This window comes from Pygoscelis adeliae, unplaced genomic scaffold, assembly GCF_000699105.1.
Source record: "Pygoscelis adeliae isolate BGI_AS28 unplaced genomic scaffold, ASM69910v1 Scaffold45, whole genome shotgun sequence".
Classification (NCBI taxonomy): Eukaryota; Metazoa; Chordata; class Aves; order Sphenisciformes; family Spheniscidae; genus Pygoscelis; species Pygoscelis adeliae.
In genome coordinates, this window is record NW_008825114.1 from 2,427,396 (window position 1) to 2,433,656 (window position 6,261).

Sequence of the window (6,261 nt, forward strand, 5' to 3'; positions counted from 1 at the left end):
AAAAGCTTTATATGCAGAGCTTCCTCTTCACATTACTGCCTCCTGGTAATAAAGGGGTTCTTACAAGTGTGATTATAATTGAAATTCTTTTGCTTTATAATTTTCATGTTTTCAAATTCCAATTACTCCAATTGAGGGTCTTCTTCATCTGCTAAAACTGGTCCCAAATACGGTCTTAAGGCATTCTTGTTATAAATAATTGGCATTTACTGAAATTTTTAAGCCTCAACACAATCTTTCTCACATCCACTCAAAAAACCCCAGCACCTCTGCTCACAAAGCAAAACATGAAGGTATGAGAGGAAATAAAAGTAGAGAACAAATATCTCTGATATTCACTATGAGGATGAAAGTACCAGTTACCAGCTAAAATGGATTAAAAATTTGTCTTTATGGGACCTGCTCCTTTTTCCTCTCCCTGTTTGCCAATCTGTACATTATTGGTCTGGATGAAGTTCAGATATGGTTCTTTCCTTGTCACTGCATAACCTTTTTTTTTTCCTTTAACCAAATTATTTTCTAACTTTGTGATGAGAAGTCTGTATCACACTGGCACGATTAGTTGTCTTTATACCAGTCTAGGGTAGCATAACTGAGAAGAATAAAAGCAAACTGTCCTTGCCATGGGTCCCATGTTTTTTGAGTCAGCTTCTAGATCGCCTCCAAGGGTTACATGAAAATTCTCATTAAAGGATGGTGTTTCTAATTTCTCTCTGACCAGAAGGGCTTTTTCCATCAAATGTCACAATTTCTCTTCCTCTCCTTTAGAACATGCAATAATTATTTTATAGTTCACCAACACATTTGTGCTGCAGCCTATTTCATGAACAATTTGGATTGCAGAATTGTAAATTTCCATCTACATTTGTCCTTTCTATTTAATCACTGCTTTACCACAGAGGTAAGCCTTCCCTTCCCTCTTTAACTTCTTTTATTAAGAGCTTAGATGCAGCAGCATGTTTATTACAGACATTACAATTGTTATGCGCTATCTTACATACTGTATTATTAGCAATAACAGGGCACAACAGAGTGAAGCCTTCACCTGCATTTGTTTCCTTTTATGGATTTTTGTAAAAACCATAAGTGCAGATTTTCATTGCAGTGTGTGTGGGTTTAGCCATGCAATTCACATTAATATTAAAAGGAATCACGCAGCTAAGTCCCTGCACGCCACATTGAAAATACTCCTTAATGTTATTTTAATGAAGATTCTTTTATGAGTAAATTATTTCAGAACAGCTGAGCAGTTATTATCTTCCTCAGTTACTAGTGATTGCCCACAGGGTAAGTGTTCTCTAATATTATGTTGCAGCCCCCGTGCCTTTGCCATGTTGTTATGGGACCTTTCTAGTTATAAACGATTTTCATTGTAGTGTGCAATTAGAAACTAGCCAGCAGAGTAAAACAGCAAAACTTGTTTTTGGCTGCAAGTTGGAGTTGCCCTTGGGGGTCTTTAATTTATGCTCTGCCCTTTTTGTATAATCAAGATTTTTTTGAAATGCGCCCAGTTTATTCCTTAGAGGGAATATTTCTCTCCTTCTTGAGGTTCATTCTACCTTGTTTGTGGTTTATGAATCTTTCAAGGTTGTTCTGGATAGTTAGTCATATGCAGAATGACAGTATAAACCTTTAATGAAACTTCGAACCATAATTTACTCATTTGGGCGTACTTCACTTGGTTTTGAAGCCTGGCATGTTGCACACAGAAATCCACTGCATAGTTAATTAGCATATGTGAACTCTGTTCTTCCTTTCATACACAAATTATATTCATTAGCAACTACCTTTCCTTTACATAGAGGTAGGTACCACCACAGACCTGCCTACATGTATGTCTTCCTATTGCCACCCCGCCCTTCCTCTTCCTCCCCCTGCTTGGGAACACAGCATTTTATTCCTATCTCTTTGGGCCGGAGCACTACAGACCAAAATACTGTGGATTGAAGTGCTGCTAATGGTACTTATTCAGAAAATGTTGGTTAGATCTATAAAGAACATCTGTAAATTGTTATGACATAAATTTTCAGAAAGGAGTTCTTTCTTTTGCTTTTTTTTTTTTTTTAACAGTTGATGAAATAAAAATTGCTTACACAGGCCCAGCTCATTACTTTGTTCTGGTACAAGCATTGATAATCTTTCGTCAGTTCTACAGCATTTTTTTTCCTCTTTCTACTGGACTCATCCTTTTATCTAAGCGACAGGACTGAGACTTGAAATGTATATATATATACATATATAAAACTATATAACACATATATATAACACAAAACATATTTTGAGCCATCTCTTTTATGTGAGTGCATTCTCTTAGTGTGATGAAAAAATGTAATCCATAAAAATGCTATTCTGTGGTTAATAAAATTGCATCAGTTTTATAATTTATGTAAAGGTATTCACCATGGAATTACTTTGATAGCCATGAAACAGTAAAGGTAGCCAACTGCAATGTTTTGTTTGGTTTTTGGTTTTTTTTTCCCAACTCATGTCAGGTTTTACAGATTGATCTCTAGAACAGGTGAAAAAATCTCCTCTGTGGGTTACATGAGTACTCTTCCTAGGGATCAATATAATCATCTCATTTAAGCTGTAGACTATTATAATCAAGAGAATCAAGAAAGCCATTTACCGTGTCCTTGCTTCCCTCAGTATGATCCCATGTAAGTGATTTCTTTGAGATCACATCCTAAAGGCAGAGAAGATTTAGCTTGTGAATATATGAAAACTGATTAACTTCTATTGACACTGGCTGATCTCACAAATTTGTTTCTTGCTGCTTACTAATAAAGAGTTCATGTGATGTGTCACAGCCTATGACAATAGTAATGAGCATTAATCAAATTATATGCCCCCAATTGACTTTGTATCACATTACCCAAAAGAAAGCAATCCACAGACTCAATTAGTTCAAAAGGACTTTTTCATCAGCCTTAAGAAATAAAAACTAGGCTAATAATTTAGTAAGTCTAGATTTCTTTCCTTCTTTCTTTCTTTTTTAATTTTCTTTTTAGTAAGTGGAAGTTCTTAGATATGAATCATACATATTTCAACATAAAATAAAAATTTAAATATATAGTTTGTTTCAATATACAGTAAATGTGAGTTAAACATTGTTTTTGAAAAGTGCTCTAAATATTGAGTAGACATTTTCAAAAAGCATTCTAATTATAAAATCTATGTTTCACTCATTCCAGTCAACTGTGTATAAATGAACATACTTTAAGCCACATTTCAGAAACTGTATTCATTTCAGGTCCTCTGCCTCCTTTTTTCCATTTCCTCTATTGATTTCTGAATAAGATAATGTTAATTGATTAGAATGAATGTGTATACTCCAGCCAATTTTGATATTTCATTTGCAACTTGCTTTGTGTAATGCCCTACTCCTTTGATCTAATAATGAAAATGTGTCAGTATATTCTCATTATAGAAACAAGGTAAAGCAGTCCAGGTCTCCTGGGGCCAGTAGGACTACAACATGTGAATTTAAATTGCTAAGCTACAACCCCCATACTCTATATTTTGTAAATAGTATGTTGCATACTTACTTTATACCTTTAGCAATAACACAAATGAAAATTTAGAGACACTATGTACATTAACCAGTATTTCTGGAAATTTCAAATAAAAAAAACCAAAACACAAAAACCAACAAACCCAACCTGAAGTATCAGTATTGCAGGTTATGTGTGCTAGAAGAATAAAACACAGCACAGAACCAGGCACCCTAGTTCTGTCTCATTTATTATTTTGACTTCCACAGCAAAATATATATCCCTTTATTTGGTCTTGGACTGAATTAAACATGACACAGCTGATGGTAGTTCTATGCAGATTCATTGATATATTGGAGCAATACCAAGAGGCCAATGAAACAATGTTTTATTTAAAGACCCTTTCATACCTTGTTGCCTATATAAATATCTTTATATATTATTACCTTTTTTTTTTTAAATTCCTCTATTTACAGGTGATAAGTATTTTGTATTGGATGTGTCTTTGAAGCAGAAAATAAAAAGGAGGGAATAGAAAATATTTATCCATATGTAACTTGGGTTATATCAATCAAAAGAAACCTTGAAACAAAACAGGCAAGCAGCAGGCAGATGAATTTTTGCTTAATATAATAAAAGGATAATGCCTTCATCTATGACTACTTGTGCTATTATTTTGCTAAATGGTATATTTGTTGCTGAATTGAAGATTCTGAAAAGGTAGTCAGAAAAAAATTTTACTGAAAAAACTTTGTGCTTGTCCCAGCTCTCAGCTTTGGAGTGGTAATGTTATTTCAACATCTGGCATACTTATCCATAAACTCACTTGTCAGCCTCAGGAAGGTCACAGTTGGAGTCTTGTTTGTAGAATTTGTAGAAGATGATCATGACTGAAGTAAAAAATATCAGAGCTGATTTGGCTTAAAAATTTGACTTTTTTGATAAAATATGCTGCTGGATTATCAAATATTGTACTTCGAATATATAACAAAATTTCTTAACATAAAGATCCCATTTTTAAAATATTTTAAATTTCAAGAAGAATGTACTGAAAGTTTTTATAGTCTATTTTGAGAAGTAATTCCTTCTATCTGAGCCTTTTCTTTGTGTAACAGGAGTTTCAATATGTTGCATGAACAGTATCAGTCTATAAATAGTACTATTCTGTTTGCTTCATGTTAACCATGTAGTGTGGTATGCATCACATATGCTTGGAACCTGGCAAGAGACATTTCCTTGGTTTTACAAAAGTTTTTAAGATGAAGTAAAATTACCCATCCTATGCTAGCATTAAATCAAGTTTTTAAAAGTAGAGTGAAAATAAATACAGATTTTCACTCATTTGAAATTTAAAATTTAACATTGTACAGGGCTTTGTCTTGAAAGTCTCCAAGGATGGGGATTGCACAGCTTTCTGTGTACCCTCTTCCAGTGCTGCATTACTGTCCTCATGATTTTTTTTCCCCATTAATGTCCAGACTGAAAATTCCAAGAAAAAACTTGTGGCCACAGTACCTTTTGTATCACCTACCACTATTTAAAACACTTCTGCTCCACCACCTTCACAACATCCTCTCAATTATTTGGAGATGTGTTGTTCTCTTCTTCAACAGGATAAACTACTCCAGCTTCTTCTAAACCTCCTTTGAGGTCATTTGACCTTAGTAGCTTCTGTTGAACCCTCTCCTGATTTTAGTGTCCTCCTTTGGATGTGTGTGGTGCACAAAACTGGGCAAAATATTCCAGGTGAGACCCTGACACATAGAGGAGGATTATAACTTCCTTAAATCTGTTGACTGCACTCCTCCTAGTGTAGATAAGTCTGCCTTCTGCTTTATTAACCATGAAAGGACACTGGTGGCTCGTGTGGAACTTGACATCCACTATGATCCACTGGCCTTTTTCAGCAGGGCTTAGTCAGGCAGTCAGTTCCCAGCCTGCCCTGATTTATAGGTCTATTCTGAAGATTTCCTATCTTCCCCTGAACACCAGGAGTTTTCTGGTGTGGTCTGGTTCTATCTCTGGCTTGGTCCTCATGCTGCTCAAGATCCCTCTGAACTGAGGCGCTACCATTTGACATGCACACCACTGCTCCTGAACTAGTATCATAAAGTTGCTGAGGGCACATTCTGTCTTATCACCCATGCAGCTGATAAAGTTAATGCACGGTATCAGCCCCAGTGCCAAGGCACTTATTTTGATAATGGATTTCAAGCCACTGATTACTTGCCTTTTAGATTAGGGGTCCAGACAGTTTTCAGTTCAGCTAACAGTGCGTCCGTCAGCCCATACCTCCTCTGCTCCCAAAACTGAATGCTGTGGGGAACAGAATCAGTAGCATTAATAGAGATAAAGGTATATTACATCATCTTGTCAATAAAGCTGGACATTTAATCACAGAAGGCAAGCATGCTGGTTAAATGTGATTGTAACAGTGTAAATCAGTGCTACACTTTCTTATTAGCTTCACATGTTGCATGTGTTTGGAAATACATTTTTCATCCATGCAGGCCTCCTGGTGTTTTTGCCTGATTTCCTCTTTGTTGGGATGCATCGCTCCTGAGCTTGAAGGAGGTGATCCTTGAATATTGGATCACCAGCGGCGGCTGATGCCTCCACCCAGACAGAACTGCTGAAGGGAGAGGCTGCAGTGCAGACCTCAGGCTGCAGGGAGTGCCTGGACCTCTCTCCTGGGGTAGGGACAGGCAGCAGACCGGCCTGCAAAAGGTGTGCCCAGGTGGAGGGCCTCCTGCCGCAGGTGGCGGAG